Source organism: Eptatretus burgeri, unplaced genomic scaffold (genome assembly GCF_056783735.1).
Source record: "Eptatretus burgeri isolate ZD-2024b unplaced genomic scaffold, Ebu_testis_v1 Ebu_testis_scaffold_67, whole genome shotgun sequence".
In the NCBI taxonomy this organism is placed as follows: domain Eukaryota; kingdom Metazoa; phylum Chordata; class Myxini; order Myxiniformes; family Myxinidae; genus Eptatretus; species Eptatretus burgeri.
The window spans coordinates 68366-95196 of NW_028222017.1; the positions used below are offsets into that span (position 1 = coordinate 68366).

The window sequence follows — 26831 nt, forward strand, 5'->3', positions numbered from 1 at the left end:
TATAAGGCTCGTGACAAGTTAAGAACATACAATGGGGAATAACTCTTCAAAGAACATAGTTACCCAAAGGAACATGTTGTGAGGGAGTACAGGGCTGGATAACATGGACAGCGGGAAGACAGGATCCCTTCTCACTGACCGGGCCCTTAGATCCAAAGATAGGACACACCGTCAGGTCTGTGTTGGCGGAGGGAGAGTGGGATGCTCGAGACAGAATGAAACACCCTGGAGGGCGTTAGCACCTTGGCTAACGGAGTCACAAGCTGAGACAGGACGTACACAAGGTAAACGAGCGAGGAGGCGAATACAATGTGAGTGGGAAGGTTGAGTTTGTGTTCGATGTAAGTTAAGTGTTCCAACCTGGAACTTGTATGTGTGGAACAACTTGTATGTTTGAATGGAGATAATGATTGGTCGTCATCGTAAATGTGAAGACTTTGGAGGAGGTGAATTGCGCACACCAAATCCGGAGGAAGGACGATGATGACTGGTTCTGCACGTGTTGTTAATTCATAGTGATGGGCGAATGTCATTGAGAGTGTTTTTACCGGTGTGTGTGTATCTGTCTGTGTGTGTGTGTGTGTGTGTGTGTGTGTGTGTGTATCTGTGTCTGTGTGTGTGTGTGTGTGTGTGTGTGTGTGTGTGTGTGTGTGTGTGTGTGTGTGTGTGTGTGTGTGTGTGTCTGTGTGTGTGTGTCTGTCTGTGTCTGTCTGTGTCTGTGTGTGAACTCTATAGGGAATTGAATAATTAAAACCACTTCGGCAGACAGTTTGGAGATTATGTGTGAGAATTCCCTCCAGTCCTCGTGCTGTGGTGAAGCTGTGGGATGTCAAATGGACCAAGGCTCGGGTTTTCTCATGGTCCGATAAACTCTGTATGCTGTTTTGGCTTTGAACACTGTACGTGGTACGTAATAAATGGATAGTTTCTTCGGAGCATCATTTTGATTTTAAATTCAAATTCAGTTCTGTTTCCACCTTGCATGTTTCATAAGGCTGATCGACGTTACGGGTTTGTGTGAGTGCGTGATGACGTCATCACGCGGCCGAATCGAATTACATTCAGGACACGAGATTGATTCCAAGAAATATATGTTGAAAATGTTGAAACCAAGGATTGCTCGATTTTTTATCGTTCGCGAATGAGTGCACGCATTCTCGGACATAGAGAACGACAATCCTTTTGGCGGTAATAAATGTTATTTGCGGTTGTTGTTGTTGTTGTTGATTGGGCTTCGTGACCGGAGGAAAAAAAAAACCGTCACTTCCGGCGTGGCCCAACATCGAGCTTCTCGGTATCTATACAAAGGCTATTTTGATATTGATGCGAGGTGAATGCCGGCGATGACTTGCCGGCCTGTGTTTGGTGGGTGCTTCGTGTGCCTGTTGGCGCCGGAGTGGAGCTATCTGTTGTTGTTTGGTGGGTGTTACAAAGTGTCTGCTGTTTTCACATGTATAACGTCTGGGCTGTGCCAAGAGAACAGTGTACTGAAGGAGGGATGCACAGTAGGGAGTTTTATGGAAGGGTTTTAAAATCACACGGTTGAATGTGGAGTGGTTTTGCTTCGGTAGCCATGCTGGTTGGCGAACGGGAGGGTTATTGATTGTGAAGCTCCTGGTGTTGGATGCTGTTGGGAGGTTTTGTGTTCATGTTAGTACATTTTGAACCTCCATAGTTTATAGTTAATTCGAGAGAGGTGTGCGAAAGAAAAGGTGAGCAAGTAGTGAGTGCAGGTGAGCAGATGCTTCAATGGTGACGGTAATGGTGTGATGTGATTGGCCAGCCCTCTCCACAATGTGTTTGAATCTCAGCTCAGCTCGGGGATGAGATGAAAGAGAAGTCCATTTGAGGGGGGGGGGCGAGCTATCGCAGGCATTGTGAAGGTAATCTTCTGGTTGCTCAACCCAGCAAGTTTTAATGGTTTGGTAGCTATTGTGTTGAAATGCGCATGGAGTTGGTATTTTAAAACGCGTTTTTTTAATATCTTCACGGCCACCGTATCTGCGAAGATTCGTGCTCTTTGTGTACTGTACAATTTTACCGACATTGGACAACAGTTTGGATGGTGAGCGACGCGGGACCGAGGCGTGGAGGATTATGGGATGTAGAGGAATTTTTTTTTTTTTTTTTTTTTTTGTATACCTTGGTCGAGGCTCGTATGAGAGCTAACACACAACTCACAGCAAGGAGGCATGAGACAAGAGGGGTGGGAGTGGAAGGGACAAAACATTGGGGAACAGACACAGGTGAACTGTGGAAGGGAGAGGGATGGGGATGGGACGGGGAACATGGCGAGGAGAAGATGGACATTACAGGGACTTTCAGGAAGGAAAGCAGGAGAATTGAAGGAAGTGGGCATGGGTGGATTATCGGGGGTAGAAAAGATCGAGGATTTGGATGGGGGAAGATAAGAGGTGGTGGTGAACAGCTGTTTTGAAAGCCTGGAGGGAAGAATGGGAAAGAATAGAGTGAGGAAGTTTATTCCAAAGGCGGGAAAAAAGAGGAATGAAAGAGTGAAGATGAGCAGTGATTCGTGATTTTGGTAGTTTTACCAGAAGGGGGTTGTTGGCGGACCTTGAGCGCCCTGTGGAAATGTGGTTGGGACAAATCGCAGAGAGAGCAGGGGGGCAAGGCTGGAGAGGAGTCGGTAGAAGACAGAAAGACCACCGACCAACCTGCGGTGATTGAGTGAGAGGCCCAAAGACTCAGCTTCATTGCGGGAGATGCCAATGATCTTAAAAGCCCTGGTTTCGACAGCGTGAAGTCGAGAAAGGTGGGAGGCAGGAGCACCAGCCCAGAGGGGAGAGCAGTACTCCATCAGGCTACGGACAAAAGCTTTGTAAGTAGTCAGGAGCTCAAGAGGGCCGAGGAAGGACTTTGCACGACGGAGGATTCCCAGTCGGCGACTGGCTTTTGAGGCAAGGTTGGAAATGTGACTTTCCCAGGAAAGGTCATGGCAGATAGTGAGACCCAGAAGCTTGAAAGAAAAGACTTCTTCCAGAGGATTGTTGAGAAAGTGGATGGGGGGTTTTGTAAACGGTCCTTTCGAAGAGACATAGTGAGAGTGTGAGATTTGTGTGGATTGAAAGACATGTTCCACGTGTTGGACCAGTTTGTGATTTTATCCAGATCTGCAGTGAGTGAAGAAGCTGCTGCTTGCCGGTCTGAGGGATGACAGATGGTACGGCAGAGGGTGGAGTCATCGGCAAAGAGAAATAGAGGATTTTCCAGAGAGTCCGAGAGATCATTGATGAAAACCAGAAAAAGAACAGGGCCCAGAACGCTACCTTGAGGAACTCCAGCCTGCACAGGAAGAGGGGATGAAAGAACTCCATTTAGGGCCACACGTTGACTGCGACAGGAGAGGAAGTCTGCGAGCCATGAGTGGAGATGGCCTTGAATACCATGGGAAGAGAGTTTGGTGAGTAGGGCAGGGTGCCAGACTGTGTCAAAAGCACGTGATATGTCCAGGGATACGGCTCGGATTTCCTGTCTGGCATTGAGGACCTCCATCCATTGATGGGAGAGCAGTAGCAGCATATCCAGGGTAGAGTGACCTGGTCTGAAACCAAATTGATGATTGGAAATCAAGCCATTGGAGAAGAGGAAGGATTTCATGTCTGAAGCAATGATGGATTCCATAACCTTGCTGATGATTGGGAGAAGGCTGATTGGTCTGTAGTTACAGGGATCTGTTTTTGCACCTTTTTATGCAGGGCAGTGATGTTAGCAGATTTCCAAGCAGATGGCAGATGACCTTGGGAAAATGAGAGGGTGAATAGAACAGAGAGAGGGTGAGCAAGAGCAGAAGAGCAGGCTTTGAGGACACGTGGGCTGATGCCGTCTGGACCGGTTGCAGAATCTGACTCGAGGTTTGAAAGCAAGCTCTCCACCTTGTCAGGAGAAAAGGATACAGAGTCCAGGGACAGTTGGGTGCGACTGGGTAAAGTGGGTAGAGATAGTGATGGGTTTGGGACACAAGATTTAGCTGCAAACACCGAGTTTAGACATTCAGCTTTATCACGTGTGGAATCAGCAGTGCGGCCATTTGAGGTAAGGGAGGGGATGGAGGGGGAACATACACCAGAAACAGATTTGATTAAACGCCACCAGGATTTTGAGGAGGGAGAGAGGTCTGAGAGTTCAGACTTGAGATGAGAAAGATGTTGTTTTCTGGCTCTCCTGAGGGTAGATACACACTTGTTCCGAGCTTTGTGGAAAGAACTGAGATTGCCCTCAGTTGGGTTTGCTTTCCATGAGGCAAAGGCAAGTTGTTTCAGGACAACTGCCTCGCCACAAGCTTCAGTAAACCAAGGGCGGGAGGAAGGGTAAGACAACTGAACACGAGAGGGGATAAATCTTTGCATGAGGGAGAGCAAGTTTCTTTGAAAGAATTCCCAGGATGAGTTGATGTTTGAGAAAGTAGTGATAGGAGACCAGTCTGTAAGTTTGATGGCTGCTCGGAGACCCTGCCAGTCGGCTTGAGTGAAATGCCAGACTCGACGGCGGTGAGGTGGTTCTCTGATGACAGCCAGAGAGATGTCCACTTTAACAAGGACGTGGTCAGAAGAACCAATTGGAGCGAAGGAAGAGCAGCAGATATTGTCAGGGAAATTTGTCAAAATCAGATCCAGAAGAGATGGAGTACCATTGGTTGAGATCCGGGTCGGGAAGTTGACCGATTGAGTCAGTCCCAATGAGTCACAGAAAGCTTTTGCTGACGTCCCATGGCAGGTGAGAGAGGTACCCACACCTAGCCAACTGGCGTGATGACAATTGAAGTCGCCACATAAGAGGAAGAGAGAGTTTGGATGAGAAGATAGAAGATGGTCCATGTTTTCGGAGAGTGAGGTGTAGATGGAGTCATCACTGTTCGGTGGACGGTACAGTACACATATAAACATGAGGTGGGAGTGGAGGGGAAGCCGAAGCCAGAGGTATTCCTGGGGGTGTGGGGGAGTGAGAGCAGTGCAGGGAGAGTGAGGAATAGAGTCTTTGATGAAGAGAGCAACACCTCCACCAGGACGAGGCTCAGGTCTGTCATACCGTAAGAGGGAGTAACCAGGGAGAGATACTTGGGAGTCAGACACGTCTTGGGAGAGGAAAGTTTCTGTTAGGCAGATAATGTCTGGTTTGTCAGTGGCAACCTGCATGGAAAGATCTGAAAGGTTTGAGCGAAGGCCCCGGATATTTGAGGTCCACACTTTTAATGAAGAGGAAGGGGAGGAGGCTTTGGGTGCAGGAGGTGGAGGGGCGGGGGAGGGTAGGACGAGGGACGAGGGGGAGGTAAGGAGGGTTGCTGAAGGAGTGTGGGGTATTGCAGAATAGCGAGGGGAGGGGGCCGAATGAGGAGGAGAAAAGGCTCTGTGGTGCTGGGAGAGAGGGGGGACAAGAGACAAGGAAGATGGCAGTTGAGGATTTGAGGAGGTGGAGTGAAGAGATGGAGGTGAGAGGGCAGTGGAGGGAGGCAGGTTGGTGGATGAGAGGGGGCAACTTAGAGAAGGAAGAGTGAGGGGGATGAAAGGTGGGAGAAAGGTGAGGGGGAATTTTTGAAAGAGGTGAGAGGGAGGCTTGGAGGGAGAAGAGTGGGATGGTTGCTTTGAGAGTGAGAGTGAGGGGTGAGGGGGGTGAGTTGGCACTGAAGTTGGAAAAAAGAATGGTTGATGGAAAGCGAGCATCCATGGCAAACTGTGGTTTTTAAAAGTTTTAGGTCAGAGATGCGATTTAACACAATTCTTGATGGATGCAATGAAGGCGAATTCAGAGCATGGAGAGAAGAAGCGCTGTAATAGTTGGATTTTTTAGGCAAGGAATGAAGGAGAGGTCGAAATGAGAGCAGTCTGTTAAAATAGCAGAAGAGAAGTGCATTGTGAAACAGTAAAGAGTACCACATGTGTGAGAGAGGAAGATGAAGCATTATAAGATCGTTTTTGTTGTTAATATTAATGTATGAGAGAGTTCAACAGATTAGGTCATGGAAGTGTAAAAAAAAAAAGAAATCGAGGAAGACGAGGAGGAAGTTAAGAGGAAGAAGAAGTAGCAGAATCGGGAGAAGGTGAGCGTGTTGTTGTTATTGTTGGGTTTTTTTTTTTTTTTTTTTTTTTTTTTTTTTTTTTTTTGAGATAAGAAAGAGATTAGTTGGGAGAATGGGGGATGTTTGGAAAGTGGGGAGGATGAAAATTGAAGGTAATGGGGAGGATAGAAATTGAAGGTAATGGGGAGAAAAAAACAAACAAACAAAAAAAAACGATCGAACACCGAGTGGAACCGGTAGGCCTCAAACCTAGGACTAGGCCTCAAACACCAAGTAAGAACGTCGACAAAAATACTCACAAAATAGCACGATTTTTGAAACAAAACCGAACTAGGAACACACATTAACATGTAGGTGAGAAAATTAAACAGTTAAAACGGGACAAATAACAACCGGAACTTAACTTTGAGAATGTCAGCAGGGAGCCCCGAAGGAGACCTCTTGCCGCTCAAAACCGGAACCGGAAGTCCAATGGAGGAATGGTTGCTTAGCAACGACATCGATCTGGAAGGAAGGAGCGGCGGTGGAGGTGAAACAAGCCGCCAGAGAGCGCGAACTAATGAAGCAAAGAGAAGGACTTACACCACACGCCATGATTACACAGGATTGATGGGCCTAATTGACTCCTCACACGTTGAGATTCATTGCATAGCTTTCTGTGCGGGAAACGGACAGGGAAAAAAAAACATGTCTGTTGTGTTTATATGGGGCTCTACCTGTCAGGGTAAATTCATTAGATTTCATCGGATAATTCTATTTATTGTCACAATGGTAGAGGATTGGAATAATGTAGATTGGATGTTAAGGGGGATTTAAATGCTTGGACAGCAGAAAGGGTTTGATGGATGGATGGAATCTCTCTGTGACGACAATGATATTGCTGTGAATTACTCATGTTTAATCATTACTCCTGTGAATAACTTATCTTTGAATTATTTGGGAATCTATTTTGTGAATTATGATAACCGAACACACAGGTGTGATCTGCACAATGTTTTGCGAACACCTAGACACGGTACACCAGTGTGTTTTGACCGGTAATGGTGGTGATGGGGATAATCTTAGGATCAATGGGACCAACAAGTGATACTCATGATAATGTTTGTATGTGATATTAATCAGAAAAGTGATTTTCACACACCTTTTACTGGATTGGTTGTCAAATACATAAAAAATGGAGATAGTGTATGGAAACCGTGTTAGTTACTTTCAGACTAAGCTCATAAAAATAGGAAAATTGGGGGAAAATAACTAATTGGGAACGAACCATGATGTTTCTTTTGGTCATAATTGATATAAACTTTTGTTTTGAGATTGCAAATTGAGAATCCTTTACCTTAGGACTTTGATAATCTGTTCATTGAGGATAGGAAAAAGTTACTGAGAATTGAATCAAGATAATAATATATTAAGTTAAGGTACTTACATAATATTGGAAAAGGGTCTCTGTTATTAAATTGATCGACAGATTTGTCAACACTACATGTTAGAAATCAAGTTATAAGGGAAAAAAACCATGGTATTTACGTAACCATAATGCAGAACTAGCAGAACCCGTGCTCTGCGCAACATGTTGGGGTGGGTGTGTTTGAGAAAGGATCTGATGCAGAGTATCAGTAGTAATTTTACTTTAATGCAGGAAGTGGAATACGATTTCACTGTTTCAGAACCATTTTATTTACTTTTTTGTCCCATGCACCTCATATGGTCTTTGAGATAATGTAAGCCGAATATCACGTTACTCGAGCGCTGAACAAAGTCGAAGATAGCGCGACACGAAACCACAAACTCGGAAATAATATATAAGATGATAAAGAATGGCGAGACCAACAGCAATCATGAAATCAATTAAATGGAATTAGGAATTGTACCATGTATTGTAACTGTATTGCTCTCACTGATTAGGAGATGATACTGACCTGACTGTAATTTAAATAAAATGACTCTACAATTTGTGGAAAGACAAACAAAAGAATAAACGAGAATTATGCGGAGTACAGAAAACATAATGATGAAATAAATGTTAAATCAGTCAAAATAAAAGAATTATATATTGAAAAGAGTGCAATGATGCTTCAAGCCAATTTAAATATTACCTATGTTATCTGTCTTCTGATTAATTGGACAAGTGCATGATTTTTATTGAGTGGTACTTCTTGTACGTTTACATAAGTAAGTTGAGGTATTTCTAACACTGACGACCATCTTTCATCAGCACAAAAGTGCCAAGTTAACTGGAAAAACAAATAAATAATGGCAGTTGCTCTGGAACTGCTTGTGAATGAAACTGTGGATTGTTTAGCAGATAATGATTGCAAATGTTAAAATGGTAACTGTGAAAAATCGAAATGCGTTGGATTCGGGACTTGAAAGAAGAAGCTTACTTTCATATTTTTGTATCGATAATGGAATATTTTTTTTGGTGAAAAGAATTATTGATTACAAATTGGAACCCTGATAAAGACTGTTTGCTTTTACATGGAAATAGCAAATGAGATGAATGTTTTGAGTATATGTATAACTGAGATTTCTGTGTATTTTAGCATGTTTTGGAAAGGAAAAAATAACAAGGAAAGGGATAAAATATTCATATGACAAATAATACAAGTTGAATGCATTTTGTAAGAACCTTTGTCAGTGTTGTGGAAATACATAAACACATGAAGTTTGTTGATTGGTGTTTAATTGATGCTTTATTTGTTTCGGAGTGTTGAAAGCAGTCTTTGATGCACTGTACGATTTCGTCAAGTGGAGCTTTGAAAGAATTTCAAGTGGAGCTTTGAAATAATGAAATTTGAAAGAAAAAGGGTGTGATCATCACACGCATCACATACTTTTAAAACAAACATCACACAGATGACAAACTTTTCAAACAGACATCACACACTGTGCAAACAGACATCACACACTGTTCAAACAGACATCACACACTGTTCAAACAGACATCACACACTGTTCAAACAGACATCACACACTGTTCAAACAGACATCACACACTGTTCAAACAGACATCACACACTGTTCAAACAGACATCACACACTGTTCAAACAGACATCACACACTGTTCAAACAGACATCACACACTGTTCAAACAGACATCACACACTGTTCAAACAGACATCACACACTTTTCAAACAGACATCACACACTTTTCAAACAGACATCACACACTTTTCAAACAGACATCACACACTTTTCAAACAGACATCACACACTTTTCAAACAGACATCACACACTTTTCAAACAGACATCACACACTTTTCAAACAGACATCACACACTTTTCAAACAGACATCACACACTTTTCAAACAGACATCACACACTTTTCAAACAGACATCACACACTTTTCAAACAGACATCACACACTTTTCAAACAGACATCACACACTTTTCAAACAGACATCACACTGTGGGTGCTGAAATATTTAGTATCATCAGAGTCACGAATCCTTAATCTAATAATACGCTCGTTGACCAGTGTTACCTCAATTATCATTGGAGTAAACTTATTGAACACAGCTTCAGCAACTCCTTGGGCATGGTAACCATCAGGGCAACCACACCAACAGTAAGTGTAACCACCTGCCATGATCTCCCCACTATCCGGTCTTCGAACCTCAGAGAGTGCTGCAATACCTATGTCCATATGCTTAAGCTCAGATGATAACAGAGAGAGGTGATCGTCCTGTCTTCGAGATAGGACGTTCCAAGCACCCACGCGAAGGGACCGCTTCAGGTTTACCCAAGGAGACCGCCGTCTGGTGGTCAACACCTCAGGAGCCACACACCTTCGCACTCTGACCGTGGAGGTTTACCTCCTGGTTTTCCTCCTGTCATCAAGGAATGGGGGTCCCAAAGGCTTCGCTCCAATCCCATCATCCGGTGAGCTTGCTTGTGGAGGGTAGCAGCACCAGAGGTACTCCCACGGAGGTTTCAGGTTTCCTTGAATTTCTGGGTTTTTGCGGAATCAAGTGTTTCCCGGTGGCCGGAGTGCAAATCTTGCCACCAACCTCTTGAAAACAAAGTACCCCAACTGCAGGAGGACCTCGGCCGACACAGTTGCGCACTGGATACGGATGTCCGTTGGTTCACAAGGAGCTCCTCCGCCCTTTGACTGGTTTTGTTCTGCTGGGTGTCCACATCTGGACACCCTCTTCACACCAGAAAACCTGCTGGGGGAGACGGTGTAGTCACCCACAAACCGACCATGAATTGGGTTTGTACAGGTTTCGATGGTATCTGTAGCAAGTCATCGATCTCATCTGGATTGACCCGACAATGGTATCGAATCTGATGTGGATTTGCTCATCTCAGGGTAAAAATTGATGATGTAGTTTGCTTGGCAAATGGGAGTGCTGTGTACGTACTGCAAGAGATGGCAGTCACCGTGTTGAGGGTTCTCTCCTTGGAATATTTAGTTGTGAAAACAACAGAAAATTTGTTTTTTTTACTTCTTCAACCAAAATTATTTCATTTCTCAGATCTGCACGTCCACGGTTTGAATAATAATTTAATTATTTCCTGCAGAACACTTGCCCGTCGGGTTTGTCGTACCTTGAGAGATCTACCCAATTCGATTGAGGTGTGTGTGGTTGCACAGGTTCGGAAATTGAGAGCACAAACAGCTTTGTCGTAGCAAAAACGTTGTTTTGTTGTTAATTTTATTTTCGTACAAAGGAGGTTGAGAGAAATGTACGGTGTCCACGCGTGTTCGTGCGTGCCAGGCTGTGCTGGTGCACACTCCTGAGACGATCAGACTGCGCTTCTTCCTCGACCTCCTGATGGAGAGCCGCCGGCCGGTTCTTCTCGTGGGCAATGCCGGCACCGGGAAGTCCGTGCTCCTCGCAGACAAGCTGCGTACTCTCGACCAAGATCTGTTCCAGATACAGTCGGTGCCGTTCAACTTCTACACCACGTCTGCCATGCTGCAAGGTGTGCATGCAACATCTTGCCTGTGCTTTCACACCTTTCACACCTGGCATGGAACCGACACAAAAACTGTGCTTACATCTTGTCAGCAACCTGTATTTACCTTGCTTGTTATTTATTTATTAATCCACACTGTCAATCCCAGTGCAGGCCTCGTCAGGGAATCGTTGCGCGATACTTACGTGGCAGGAAGTCAGGAATGGACCGCAGATGGGAAACTTACCTCTCCAATGTGTTTCTTTTGTTTTTTTTTGTACATGATTAGATTAAATATCTTCCTTGTCGTTCAGCTTAGCAGAAGTATGTGATAAACAGCTTTTCTTTTATGACGTCATAGTTCAATGAATCAATGAACAATACGGTGAATAACCTTTTACAATATCGGCACTTTCGACGCGTGAATTTCGAAAATTTCCCATCAAATCTGATAATTCATTTTCCCTGAAGCACACTCATGGTTTATCCCTTTGTAGCCGAAGAGACAGCCGTCCATTTATGACGTCCTCTCAACCTGACAATGTGAATTCGTTTATAGTTTTGTGTGCCGAGCTGCTGCCCGGGCAACAAAGCAATCGCACCGGGATCGCGAGCAGCGTCACCTGATGACGAGGGATATCCACGGAAACCAGATCACTTGGGACCTACAGCTTTCGGCTGTAATTTGGCGAGAGCGTTTGCAATACCTCGGTCACTCTTCACCACACACACTGCGGGATCCTCAATGTCCACCAACAGCAACCAGTGCTGTCACACTGGTCCTTCGCCTGAACTTCCATCCCCGGGGACGGAGTAACATTTTATAGCTCGGGCGAAATTCGAACCCAAGCGAGATAGCTCAAAGGTGAGTGTGCACACCTCCAAGCTCGTCTGCTAGTCCTCCTGGATGCACTGCACTTTTTTTTCTTCTTTTTTTTCCCCATCATAAAGCCTTGTGATAAAACAAACAAGGTCCTCGTCGTTTACTTCATCAAGAGATTCAAGGTGTACTCGTATAATATTGTAATCTTTCATATTATTAACAACGCTTTGCCTTTTTTTTTTTTTAGCAATTTTGGAAAAACCTCTGGAAAAGAACGATGACATCATAATTATGATTAAAATATTCTGCATGAGCAGTCGCTCTGATGGTGAAAATTTTGGACAAACAGACAAACGCTCTGATGGACAAATAGACAAACGGACCCAAATGCAATACCCTCTCTGGCGAGGGCAATCAGCATGGACGTACGGACGGATGGACGGACAACCCTTAAACATAATGCCTCGGATGACTTCGTCAGCAGAGGTATAACAATATAATCACCTGAGCCCGAGGACAAAACTCAGGTGCAACGTTTCCAGCGAGTCTTCGTCCAGCAGTATGTCCGCATTGTGCACGAGGTGTTAAATTCGAGGAGGTGTGGGGGAAGGAAGGATGGCGAATGGGACAAAATCAAAGGGAAATTAGTTACCTCTCATGTGGGTGACAGAATGGAAGTCTTTTGTTCATGGCTGGATCATGTAATTTTATCCATCTTTACCTGAAGTACATCGAGTTGACATGTGTGCGGCTTTTTAACTGTGAATCTGAAATCTGAAATTCGTATTTATTGTTGTGACCTCATCAAGTTCAATTGTTTTTCTTGTCAGACCCTACCTCTTGCCAACCAAGGTCAATGTGTAAGCTTCCAGTGATAACCTATGAAGCCCCCTTCCGCACCGCATCCCTCACTTCCCAATTCGCAGGTACCTATTCCAATGCTCCCAGGCCTCGACCCACTGACTTTGCTGACTGATGATGCAGAAATCGCTTCCTGGAGTAACCAGGGCTTGCCAAGCGACCGTATGTCCATTGAGAACGCCTCGGTGCTGTGCAGCACTCAGCGCTGGCCACTTCTCGTGGACCCCCAGCTGCAAGGCCTCAAGTGGATAAAGAACAAGTTTGGCAGCCAGCTGAGAATCATTCGCCTCGGCCAGCATGGGTAAATGAAAGTGCATCTCAGTTCAGATGTGACCGTCGTCTGAGCTCCCTCACAAAATGTTTTTTGTTCGATGAAGCGGATCAGATTGTTGTGCAGTCATTCCTTCGATTTGCCTTTCTCTGCCTGTCACAAGATACCTGGAGAGTGTGGAGAGAGCGGTGTCCGATGGGGCCACCCTGCTCATCGAGAACATCGAGGAGACGATCGATGCCGTGCTGGACCCTCTGCTCGCTCGAAATACAATCAAGAAGGGAAAGTACGTGGTCACGAGACCACCCTCGCCAGACCAATCTATTATCTTATAGATAATTTGCGCCAGTCTGTCTGTCCGTCCGTCCGTTTGGGGCGGGGCTTCCGACATTCAAGGAGGGGCTTCAAAATCGACTCGCCGCCATTTTGTTCGCTTCTCTTAAATCTTTAATTTTAAAAATGTCCTTTTGTATGCTGCACACGAACGAAAAGAGTAATTTCAGTTTTCAGTGGACACAAGGGTGCCCACATCCACCGCCGACAACACTTTTTCGCAGTGACTGTATTCTTCGACAGTCGTCACAATATAGCATCGTAAAAGTAAAGTATCATTTCAAACAATCAATGGCATTGCATTTGTTCTTTTATGGCCTGCCAGGATAGCTTAGACTCTCAAAGGATTGCACATTCGGCATTGAGCTACCTTGCCAGGGTTGGAATCGATCAATCGGAGAGACGTGAAACCGGAGGACGTGACGTGTTGCGTTTGGAACTGCCATTTCCAAAATGAATAAAAGAATGAGGCAACAGAATGAAACAGCCGATGAATGTCATAATAGACTTGCACAAGAAGCGGAAAGAAAAAGAATGAGGCTGGAGAATGAAACGGATAATGTCTGATCCGCCGCTCATTTTCGGCCTTTCAAATCAGAACCATCCCCGACTCTGCAAGGCGGTCCTGAGATTTATGAAAGAGCAGGAAATCCACATGGGATTAAGGACTACCCAAATTCATCCACCGCTGCTATGTTTGGACGCTTGGCATATATAGAGCCTCACGGCTCTGAAAACACCATTAAACAACAACGAAGAAGAAGAAGAAGAATGAGACGGCTGATGAACTTCAACAGAGTCTTGCACGAACTCAAGCTGTCCAAATGTCATACATTTCTGTGCCCGTGGGTTTCCCATGGGTGCCCCACTGGTACAAGTAGAATGCGAACCATGGTGTCTGTCCGTGCGTTCGTCTGTCTCCCATTTCCGGTAGATTTCGCAAGCAGGATGTTTTGCCCTTTTTTTTTAGACAAATTCAACCTCCGCCGCCCAATGTTTTACCACCGTTTAACAGCGGCGGTAGAAGTAGCTCAGAGCATCGGCTCTGAATGAAACCACCGAGTCCAATTTTTTTTTAAATAGCGAGTTTTGGAACAAAAATAAATAGAAAAAATTGTTTTCCATTGTGTTCTGTTCTTGTGTGTGGCAGTTTGGCTGCAAGGTAGCTTTCATTTCTTGGAAGTGATGCTGATGCTGTGCCTCTATCAGTACACTGGTACTCACTTTGCCAGCCTCGGAAAGATGGCAGGCTGAGTCAACCCCACCTGGTGTTAATTCAGCAGCCAATGGGGCTCAAACTCAAGACCCAAGGATCCTAAGCCAGCTACCCTAACCACTAAGGCAACACCCTGCTATAAAAAAAAATCTAAAGGTGAAAAATAGATTTTGAATCACCAGTGAAGAAAAATAGAACAAAAAAAATAAAGGGAAAAAATAGCAACCACTTTGGTGTGACGAAAACAAAGAATAGAAAAATAGTGAAAAAATAGGAACAAATCTGGAGTAAAAATCACGGTCCAGGAAAACAGTGAAAAAAGTCAAGCTCAATGATGCCAGAAGATTTGAGTAACACCTGGTCATGACAACAGACACCATCAATGTGTTAACAGTAAATACCACAACAGAAACATTGATGCCGTTCATTCGTTCACAAATGATGAACAATGACAGCGGCAACGGCCTTGCTTTCATTCCATTAACAGATACATAAAAATCGGAGATCGAGAGGTGTCATACCACCCAAGCTTCAGACTCCTGCTGCACACGAAGCTGGCAAACCCCCACTACCAGCCCGAACTGCAGGCCCAGTGCACGCTCATAAACTTCCTCGTCACTCGTGCCGGCCTTGAAGAACAGCTGCTTGCTACAGTGGTAGCCAAAGAGAGACCAGATCTTGAGGAACTCAAGGTCAGAAAATGTGCTTAAAGGCCCGGTCACACCTTGACGTTTTAGCCAACGTATGCCGATTTTTGAATTTTTTTTCTAAAACGCTGGCACACGTTGAATACGTTATGGGTAAGTTTTGATAACATTGAGAGCATGCTGAAAAACACTGCCATACGTCGTTGTACGTTGGCTTTAAACGTTGTACTTTTTGGTTGTCCTCAAATTTTTTCATGCTTGAAATTTCACGACGTATGCCGGCGTATGACTCACACGTTCCGCTACGCTGGCCACAAGTTGTATGCACGGTCTGCGATCGTTGACAGACGTCAACACATGCTACTTGTAAGTTAATCATAAGTTGAGACACGCCGAGGTAATGTTTAGCGTACCCCAAACTTATTTCTAACCTATGATTAACGTGTTGTTGGCACGTTACGCGATCGTTGCCACACATCGACAGACGTTACTTTTAAGTTACTCATAGGCTGAAAGACGTTGGTATAATGGATCGTCTCAGGCCAGCGTCCACGGCCACGGCCAGGACACTTATTTGCAGCATTCTTCAAACTTTTCTTCGGCATGACGAGGATGTTCACACTTCGATGTCTAGCTTGGCTATGATTCCAATTGTCCATCGGCAGCGTCTATTTAAAATAGTAGAGTTTGAGCGTTTTAACACGTTCAGAAGAAACGCTTCAAATTTCAAAACCTCAGCGTCAAAAAACAAAAGCCAATGACAGCAATTTAAATCGTTCATTGTAAACAATGAAAATGGCTGAGTGCTACCGTTTAAAAGTCGTTGAGTGTAAAAAAAATCCAATTGTTGAGCGCAAGCGTCTACTTTCAATAGTGGGGTTTGAGCGATTTAGCACGTTCAGTAGAAACGATTAAAATTTCCGAGCGCCAGCGTCAAAAAACAAAGGCGAGTGACAGCAATTTAAATCGTTCATTGTAAACAATGAAAATGGCTGAGTGGTACCATTTCAAAGTCGTTGAGTGTAAAAAAAATCCAATTGTTGAGCGCAAGCGTCTACTTTCAATAGTGGAGATGCAGCCATTTAAATCGTTGAGTGGCAGCCTATGAACCTACCTGTGGACACGCGGACGCAAGGAGGATCCATCATAACCCACACCCTCCCCCTCACACTCACCTACTACTGCCAACATGAACAAACTACTACTAATACTAATACTAATACTGATACTGATACTGATACTGCTGACATGGACATCGACTCAAAAAGGAACTCGAAAACACTGTTGGGTTCCCCTTTTATGAGCAGCATTTTTATATACCAATTCCCAAAACTGCTGGGAACACGTCTTTATATGGCAGTTGTAACCTAGAAACACGTTCATTTATTTTTTTTTGTCGACCGGAAGACGTCATTGGAATACGTCTACATACGTCGATGTGTGTTGGGACTACGTAAAGAATTGGTTCAAAGCACGTCAAACACAAGTTAGAAATAAGTTTCGCGTAAAAAAGACATTACCGCGACGTGTTTCGACTTGTGAGTAGCTTATAAGTAGCGTTTGTGGACGTGTGTAAGCGTCCACATATCGTGTGTAAAACTTATCCCCATCGCATGCGGAACGTGTGTCATACGCCAAGTACGTCGTAAAATTTTGAACATGTTTAAAATTTCTTGACGTACTCTACTTACTACGACGTATGATAGCGTACTTTAGCGTTGTACTCACGTATACCAAACTTACTCATACCGTATTTGACGTGCCCCAACGTTTTAGACACATTTTTCTTAGGTCGGCATACGCTGGCAAGATCGCCAAGGTGCGACCGCGATGTTGACATTCCATTTCTACGGCAGTTATGATTCGAATCGTTGTGCGTCAGCCTTTTAATAGGCTACGTCACGACATCGTCGGCGATGCGTGCAACGCGCTATGCCGAAGTTAGACTATCGTTGGGCATTGGTTGTGTAGGCCGACAGCAGGTCAGCATTCGTTGGTACAAGTTATCAATAACACAACGAAACGTTCTGTGTCCATTACTAATATGTTATGCATACGACCAACTCGTTATGAATACGTCCGAATCTTTAAAAAAAAACATCAAAAGTTCAACGTCAGCCAGCGTTTTACATACATTTTAATACGTTGCCATCGCTGGCTAAAACGTCAAGGTGTGACCGGGCCTTAAGGAAGTATACCTCTCAAAGTGACTCCTATCTCCATCAAAACGCAGTATTTCAAAAGAACAACTGTTTGAATCACTGAAACTTCTTGTGATGCTGAATTGTATTGAGATCGATGCTAAAAAAAAACAAAAACATTTTCCTCTTCTTTGCATCAACTTTTAGCCTTTCACAAGTAGAGTCAGAGTGTAACAGTGTGTTCCGGTATGATTCAGGCCAACCTCACAAAACAGCAGAATGACTTCAAGATCTCTCTGAAGCAGCTGGAGGACTCTTTGCTGGCCAAGTTATCTGCCGCTTCTGGGAACTTCCTGGGTGACACAGAGCTTGTCGAGAATCTAGAAAGTACAAAGAACACTGCGACTGAGATCGAGAAAAAGGTATGGAAGGAGATTTGGATTATTTATTTGTTCTTTTACGAGTAGCCATTGATCATGATCTGTTTTCGGTGTTATCGGTGAGCAAACGTGGGCTACCTCGCAGGTTGCAGAAGCGAAGGCCACGGAAGTGAAGATTAACGAGGCTCGGGAATTCTACAGGCCAGCAGCAATACGCGCCTCGCTTCTTTACTTCATCCTGAATGATCTGAACAAAATCAATCCCAACTACCAGTTTTCCCTTAAGGTATGTGCATTTGTATCCTTGTCGTCCCAATGGAAGTACACCTAAAATTGAGTCGATTGGTTATATCGAGACACCAGACGATTATATCAGTCAGAGACCCAGACTTCCAAATGCATTGGCTGGCTACTGCTAGTTGGTCCACGACTGGAGAAAATCCTTTTGGTTGAATCAATAATTTTGTCACTTTGTTATCCCAGTCGACTCGGGTAATTTCCCTGCAGTCCTTATGAACCCATTATTGTTGCCAAGTGTGTTGCCGTTTGTTTCATCCAACTGAACACATCTTTCACCCTGCCTCTGCCTCGGAGGGCCTTCAAGGTATTCATGAGGTCTTTTTTCTCACCACATTTCCCCTGTCCCACGTAGTTTATCAACGCTCAGCCGACAAAGTGCCTTGCAAGGCTGCCTGCCCCCCCCCCATGCTCTCTCTCTCTCTCTCTCTCTCTCTCTCTCTCTCTCTCTCTCTCTCTCTCTCTCTCTCTCTCTCTCTCTCTCTCTGCAGCTTCACCAGTCCATTCAAGGTTCCCACCCAGTCCGACTTGAGAGTTACTCACAGGTCGTGTCAAAAGGACCACAACATTTGCTGATTGGGTCATCTTTTGGTTTTTTGTTTCTTGAAGAACCTCCACAAAATGCGATTTGTATAAGAAGCTGCATAAAGCAACCATGAAGGGATACCCAAGGAAAGGCCTTTGCTGTTTCAAGCCCTTTACAAGAGTTCCTCCGCAGCTATAACGACGTTCACAAACAGTACATACATGAGAATCCCAATGCTACACACCCCCTCAGCTGCCGGACTGGTTTCGTCGATTGTTGGCGAATCATCAGCGACAGCACAGACAGAAATTCAGACAAACAAGGCTTCCAAGCACGTACCACGTAAGGACAAGCTGAAGCTGAGCAGACAGGACCATTTCACATCGTCCTGTCATTACTGCCCTGTCTTACTGCATTACTGCCCTGTCATTACTGCCCCGCTCGTTACATTTGTGAAGCTCAGCTCAAGTCTTTCACCAACCCGCTGGCCACGACTGACATTCGACGAAGGTTCGGGAAGGAATCTGGAACTTGTTCAGGGTGCCGGCAATAGTTCACCTACTCTTTGCGAAGGACACCGTGGGATCTCTAACGTCCACCAACTTATGTCAATAGATGGGATGCCCAGTTTAATAATGGCACATACTCTGCCTGTGAAAGGCTGGGATGACAGCTTGTAACTGGGCCGACATTTGAACCCAGGCCAGACAGCTTGGAGACGAATCTGCATACCGCGAGGCCATCCTACCACCCATCTTCATCACCGTCCTTGCTGCTTATGTATGGTGGTATAAAAACAAAATCGCTTCCGCTCCGCTGCAAAGCTCAGTGTTGGATGCTTTGCTTTTAATGTCCGTTTAAAATGAGTGAAAAGAAACATTTTCAAAATTTGAATTGTTCTCACTCAGATTTCAACATCACCGTAATGTTGTTTTAACTTTCTTTCGAGAAGAAGATGATTTATAATACTGGACACCACCAGGGTTGCACTCTACGATAAACCTTTATACATAGAGACAGTTGGGGTCTTCCACCCACCCTCAACCCTGTCCCCCAGATATGCTGCCTTTCCAGAAACCATACTTGGGGTACCATCAGGCAACGTGCCAAATTTGGCTCGATTTGGTTCAGTAATTTTAGTCTTTGAAGCACAAATAAACAAATTCAATTTTATTGTTTGGACATACACACTTCGTACAATTAAATGATCCCACTTTTTGTGTATGCGGTACTCAATGGGTGAACACCACGTCAAGCATTGCCTTACCCTTGGGTGGATCTCTGCAGTGTTAATGATTTTATTTTTGTATATATGGCCGAGGCTCGTGAAAGAGTAAGTACACTGAACGGATCAGGACGTAACAAACAAAAAACAGGACTTAAAACACGCATGGGGTGGACAAGACGGACACAGAGGATGCATGCGGTGGACAAGATGGACACAGAGGATGCATGGGGTGGACAAGATGGACGCAGAGGATGCATGGGATGGACAAGATGGACACACAGGATGCATGAGATGGACAAGATGGACACAGAGGATGTATGAGATGGACACAGAGGATGCATGGGGTGGACAAGATGGACGCAGAGGATGCATGGGGTGGACAAGTTGGACACAGAGGATGCATGGGGTGGACAAGATGGGCACAGAGGATGCATGAGATGGACAAGATAGGTGCAGAAGAAAACTCGAAGGCGGGAACATTGGAAGGACGGATTTGTGTGGGGTTAACGAGGGTAGAAAGAAATGATAGTTTTGGATTGGAGACGATATAAGATGGTGGTGAACAGTTGTCTTGAAGACCTGTTGGGGAGAATGAGACTGAAGAGAATGTGGAAGTTGATTCCACAGGTGGGAAAAAGAGTAATGAATGAGAGATGAGCAGTGATCCTGGATTTGGGAAGTTACACCAGAAGTTGGTTGATGGTGGACCGTGTGTGCCCTGCAGAAACCTGGGGTGGGATGTGGGTTGGGGGGGGGCAGGGAAAGAGAAGAGGGTGCAAGACCAGAAAGGAGGCAGTGGAAGACAGATAGACCACCGACCTGTCAGCGATGGCGAAGTGATTGGCCGATAGATTCAGCTTCATCGTGGGAGATGACAATGATTTTGAAGGACTTGGTTTCTACGGCGACAAGCTGAGCATGAGGTGGTGGGGGGTGGGGGTCAGCCCATATGGGAGAGCAGTACTCCATGATGCTGGGGTTGAAGGTCTTGTCGGTGGATCGTAAGATAGTTTTTCAGGTGTGCCAAGGAACGACGTTGGATGCCCAGTCGGCTGCTGGCTTTGGAGGCCAACTTTGAAATGTGGTTTACCCAAGAAAGATCATGGCTGATATTGAGATCCAGGAGTTTGAATGATTGAACTTCCTAAAGAGGATTGTTAATATACTAGATAGGAGAGTTTGCCAGATGATCTGTTCGGAGAAATCGAGAGAGAGAGAGTGAGACGATTTCAATTATTTTTATCCCCACCACCTCCTTTGATGATTTTATCTTCACCCTCAGGCAGGGGTTGACTTAGTGGTTATGGTGGCTGGCTTGGGATCCTCGGGTCCTGAGTTCAAGGCCTGTTTTCCACTGAATTAACACCAAGTGGGGTTAACTCAGCATGTCATCCTTCCGTGGTCAGCGAAATGAGCACCAGTGTACTGGTAATAGAGGCAACGCATCAGCGGAATCGCCGCGTCCCGAACCATTGATGCAACCAGCAGCCTCAATGCTGCTGCACACGAGAGTGTGTGGGTATCCCAACCCTGCTCCACCCCCTCCCCCCACACCCCTCCTGCTCCAAATACAAACTCCACTCTCAATCCACACCAAGCCACTTGAGACTGGTTCTGTTGATGTTGAAAAGGCAGGGATTGTTTCCTCCACGGACAGGTTCTATGAGGACTGAAAACCGAGCACGGGAGAGTCGGATTGGAGGGTAGTGAAGAAGATGAGGTGGCTGAGAAAGAGACAGGGACAGCAAAGGAGTACAGCGATAACGAGGCCCCCGGTTTCGAGTGCGGACGAGTCAAAGACCTGATGGATTTTTAACGTTTTGTTTTTTAAGTCCAGTATGTACTCCATTTAAAATGACGGAAAACGGATCCTTTGTTACACATCACGAGATTGTAAAACTTTCATTCTTTTTTCACTCTTTGCAGGAGTTCAAAGTCGTGTTTGAGAAAGCTATAGAATGGGCAGAGCAAGCTGAGGAAGTTGTTCAGCGTGTTACCAATTTGATTGAGGAGGTGACCTTTTCTGTGTTCAACTACACGAGCCGTGGACTATTTGAACGTGACAAGCTCATCTTCACCGCACAAGTCACATTTCAGGTGAGCTCGTTGTGCTGCTTGAGTTACCCCTTGTGGAACACTTCTATCATTGGTATTTCTTCATGAACCACAATATTATGTGGAGCAATAAACAAATGGCTCCATGTTTGCTTCAAAAGGCTGAATGCCGAAACTCCTTGTTTGCTTCAAAATCTTGTGTCCGAAACCCATCGCTTTCTGTACCCACCTTACCCAGTCGCACCCAACTGTCCCTGGACTCTATGTCCTTTTCTCCCGACAAGGTGGAGAGTTTACTGTCACACCTCGACTCAGATTCTGCAACCGGTTCAGACGGCATCAGCCCACGTGTCCTCAAAGCCTGCTCTTCTCCTCTTGCTCACCCTCTCTCTGTTCTATTCACCCTCTCATTTGCTCAAGGCCTCTGCCATCCGCTTGGAAATCTGCAAACATCACTGCCCTGCATAAAAAAGGTGCAAAGACAGATCCCTGCAACTACAGACCAATCAGCCTTCTCCCAATCATCAGCAAGGTGATGGAATCCATCATCGCTTCAGACATCAAATCCTTCCCCTTCTCCAATTGCTTGATTTCCGATCATCAATTTGGTTTCAGACCAGGTCACTCTACCCTGGATATGCTGCTTCTGCTCTCCCAACAATGGATGGAGGTCCTCAATGCCAGACATGAAATCAGAGTCAGATCCCGAGACATATCACGTACTTTCAATACAGTTTGGCACACCGCCCTGCTCACCAAACTCTCTTCCTTTGGTGTCCAACCCCATCTCCACTCATGGCTCGCAGACTTTCTCTCCTGTCGCAGTTAACGTGTGGCCCTGAATGGAGTTCTTTTATCCCCTCTTCCTGTCCAGACTGGAGTTCCTCAATTCAGTGTTCTGGGCCCTGTTCTTTTTCTGGTTTTCATCAATGATCTCTCCGAATCTCTGGAAAATCCTCTTTATCTATTTGCTGATGACTCCACCCTCTGCCGTACCATCTGTCATCCCTCAGACTGGCAAGCAGCAGCTTCTTCGCTCTCTGCAGATCTGGATAAGCTGGTCCAACATGTGGAAATGGACTGGTTGCAGAATCACAAGCCGGTCCAACACGTGGAACAAGCTGGTCTTTCAATCCAAAAAATCTCACACTCTCACTGTCTCTCCCAAAAGACCGTCTGGAACTCCCCCCCCCGCTCCCCCATCTAAAGATAACAAAAAACAATGACCTCAACCATCGAAGATTCAGTGTTCTTCCATTATAAATGATGAGAAATTAGTTGTGTGGTGGGGAGGGGGAAGGGGGCCGAAATGGGCCACTCGAGGGTGTTCGATCGGGAGAATCTTCTTCTTTCGGCTGCTCCCGTTAGGGGTCGCCACAGCGGATCATCCATATGATCCGCATAGTGATTTGGCACATGTTTTACGCCGGATGCCCTTCCTGACGCAACCCTGGTCGCCTCTTACGACACAGGGATATGGTACACCTATTTTAACCGGGGTATACACCAGCCCAGTACACTGGTACTCACTTCGCCGACCTCGGAAGGATGACAGGCTGAGTCAACCCCCTAGTGTATTAATTCAGTGGCCCAACGGGGCTTGAACTCAGGACCTTTTGGATCCCAAGCCGCTGCCCTAACCACTGCGCCAACACCAGGCTCATGTGTTCGATCGGGAGAATAAAGAGTTCATTAATTCTGTGATGATTCTTATGTTCCCAACACAGGTCCTCCTGATGAAACAGGATATCAGTGCAGCGGAACTTGATTTCCTGCTTCGGTTTCCCGCCAAAGCTGGCTTGAACTCTCCAGTTGATTTCATATCGAACCAAGGTTGGGGAGGAATCAAGGTATGTTGCACACAAAAAGGCAGCCATTCCTTATTTTGTTGCCTCGTATTTCCCCCTTCAATTTCAACTCCCTCATATTAAATTAATTAATGGTTTCTGCTCATTTGATCAATTTAGCTGCAAGAAACAATGGACCGTGGGTTTTGTGAAAAGATTGTTTGGGCAACCCTCCCATCTACCTCCGTAACAATCCTCTTGAAGATTTTTCGTCTTCACTATCAGCCATGATCTTTGTTGTGCCAATCACATCTCGAAGTTGGGCTCCCAAGGCCAGTTGCCAACTGTGCATCCTGCGTCATACAAAATCTTTCCCTGACACACCTGAACTTTTATCTACCGAAAAGGCTTCTCATCTGCAGCATGATGGAGCACTGCCCTCCCCTCTGGGCTGGCTCCCCTGCCTCAGGTCTTGCTCAGCTTGATGCCTGTGACATCAAGGCCCTCAAGATCATTGGAATCTCCTGCGATGAAGCTGAGTCTCTGGACCTATCACTTCGCTATCACAGACAGGTCGGTGGTCTCTCTGTCTGACACCGCCTCCTTTTTGCTCTTGCTCCCTCTGCCGTTTCTGTGCTCTGATTTGCTGTCAGTCTCCATATTTGCTGTCTCCTTGATTCGCACAGCGATTGTCATACTTTGATCAACATGATGTTTATTCATTCCATCATGTCTCGAACAACAGCCGAAGAGATTTGTACTTTGGTCAGAGGAGCCAAACAGTGCAGATGAGGAACTACAGATCAGATTGGATGGAAAGTTGGTCTCTTCCATGTCCAGAAAGGGAGGACACAACATGTGCACAAATTGGGATGGCCACAAATTGTCTGAAAATTGTCTGAAGCGGGGAATGAACTCTCAAGGTAAACTGTGATTCACCACCGAGTGTGAGGTCTCTCCTGTTGATGGAAAAGCAGAAGAGTCAGGATTAAGAGTCAGGGCCAGCTTCAGAGAGGAACGTTTTGCTCAACACACAATGTCTGGAGAAGAGACAACAACTTGAATGAAGAGATTGGTGATGTGAGACCAGATTCCTCAAATGTGAGAGGTCCATCCTGTTAAGGTATGGGGAGGAATAAGAGCTGAAATGGTGTTAAGGGGGGGAAGGTGGTGAGGGGTTGTTGGTGAGAGAGATGCAGTGGCTGTTTCATACCAGGTAGGTGAACCGCCATGTGGTTACACTCACTGAAAGTCAGATTCCAATTCAGATCGCATCCCAATCTCAGAAATATGCAGGCACACATTGTGGAAGAGACCAATAATGATGGAGCAACTGGAAGATTCAGGTGTGGGTGGCAAAGAATAGGAAATACTTGAACACAAGGCAGGGGTACGGAAATGGGGGAAAGTATAGAGAAAGGAAATTATATTTTTAATCTCATTTGAATCTCTCTTAGCAGCAACCGCTCGCTGGACACAAAGTCCGACCAGCGACAGCCAAGGATTCTCCGAAGAGACCTGGTACCAAAGGAATTAAGTCTCCATCTAAGATCCTTGATCATAGTCCAAGTCTCACATCCACAGAGCAAGACTGGAAGCACCAAGGACCCGAAGACTCGGACTTTCGTCCGGCCACACCCCATGATCCAGTGAATCCATGACTCCTCAGGCCCGACCCAGACGTCTGTTGACCTCTGGCTCACAGCCAGCAAAGGGGGGGGGGACCAACTCCATATTAATGGCCATGATTTTGGAATGAGATGTTGGACAAGCAGGTGTCCACATACGAATATGGCCACGTGGTGTATTTCACACTTGTTCAATAAGTGTTATTTTTCACTGTGGTTGCACTTTTCCTTTCAATAGAAGCAGCTGTCATTGTGATAGTGTAAATTATTGTTTAATGGGATGAGCGTGTAAAATTAGTGTTCGAATGGCAAACAGACGAGCTTTACCTGATTGACAGTGAGGGCCTTGTTTCGATCGATCATGTAATTGCAATCCCTGGAGAAGCTCCAACGTGCCTCCAGGCTCTCTGTGACATGGAGGAGTTCAAGAATCTGGACGGAGACATCGAGGGTTCAGCGAAACGCTGGAAATCGTTTGTGGAAGCAGAGGCGGCTGAAAAGACGACATTTCCCCAGGAATGGAGGAATAAATCAGCGTTACAGAAATTGTGCATGATGCGATGCCTCCGTCCCGACCGGATGACTTACGCCGTCTGGTAAGACTTTCGATCGTGAACTTCTGCTGAGGATTTTTTTCTTTTTGCAGAGATTTTCATCCAATCAGCGTTATCCTTGTTGAGAAAGGGATTTGACCGATGTCGGTGCAAACAATTTTATTTGGAGAAAAAACTTTCAGACGTCTTGAAGTCGTCTCTACTTGAAGCATTTCGTTCAACCGTTGTTGCTTTTTCTTTTACCCCGTCCCAGGAACTTCATTGAAGAAAAGCTCGGAACGCGTTACGTCGAAGGCCGTAGCCTGGACTTTGCGAAATCATACCAAGAGAGTGGCCCGTCAACGCCCGTTTTCTTCATCCTCTCTCCTGGTGTTGACCCTCTCAAGGACGTCGAGGCTTTGGGTGTGTTGGCGTTCTGCGATGCGAGCAGAGTACCCGCTCCGTGGGCACTCTTGTTCCAAGCATGCGACATAACTTTATTTGGGCGGTGTATAGGTAACTGACAGCTGGGTTATGTGCATGAAGCAAAAACATCTCCACTGCGCTGGAAATCGTGGAGACTTGTAATACCCTCTCTCACCGGGAGTGGCGCTACACGATACATACACATTTACATAGATAATTTGTTTCTCTCCCTTCCCCTACCCCCCCCCCCCCCAAGAGCACCAGCAAATGTAAAATCACCCCCACTACATTAATTGGGGTCATGCTGATCCTATTTAGGAAACGATAAAGAAGATACAGCTTGGAACTGGAGAGGCGCTATCGGAGATCGCTGATGGTTCCCGGTGGAGCCAACTCATAATATCAGCCAATTGAAATTTTGCTCATAATGGAAAATATATATATATAAAAAACCTGGAAAATTAAATAATTTTAAATTTTTAAATGATTTAAAATTTGGGGGGGAAAAAAATTGAAAATTTAAAAGATAAATTATAAAATGAAAATACCCATATAAAACACTGTGCATTTGTGTATTTGTCTGTCCGCTTTCGTAAGGACGATTTAAGAAGGGTTGTCAAGGGCAATCGTTTAACACGACGGTGTGTTCACTTCGGTCTATTTTTCAGGATTAAAAATAAACTCCAAAAACATATCTCAAAAAAGAGTAATTACGTCTCTTCTGTCGGAAGTGTA

The 26831-nt window shown here is 45.3% G+C and overlaps 1 pseudogene across 1 annotated transcript in view; it reads left to right on the forward strand.

Annotated features, from left to right (window-relative positions):
• Positions 1–6573: 6573 nt before the first annotated feature.
• LOC147007612 (dynein axonemal heavy chain 17-like) overlaps positions 6574–26831 on the forward strand; it is a 37595-nt pseudogene continuing 17337 nt past the window's right edge. Inside the window, exons 1-11 of the transcript XR_015054054.1 lie at positions 6574–8842; positions 10764–10971; positions 12694–12929; positions 13063–13185; positions 14936–15140; positions 17494–17658; positions 17762–17902; positions 21594–21764; positions 23450–23572; positions 25540–25733; positions 25945–26093. The product of XR_015054054.1 is annotated as a dynein axonemal heavy chain 17-like (transcript). The remainder of the gene's footprint in view (positions 8843–10763; positions 10972–12693; positions 12930–13062; positions 13186–14935; positions 15141–17493; positions 17659–17761; positions 17903–21593; positions 21765–23449; positions 23573–25539; positions 25734–25944; positions 26094–26831) is intronic.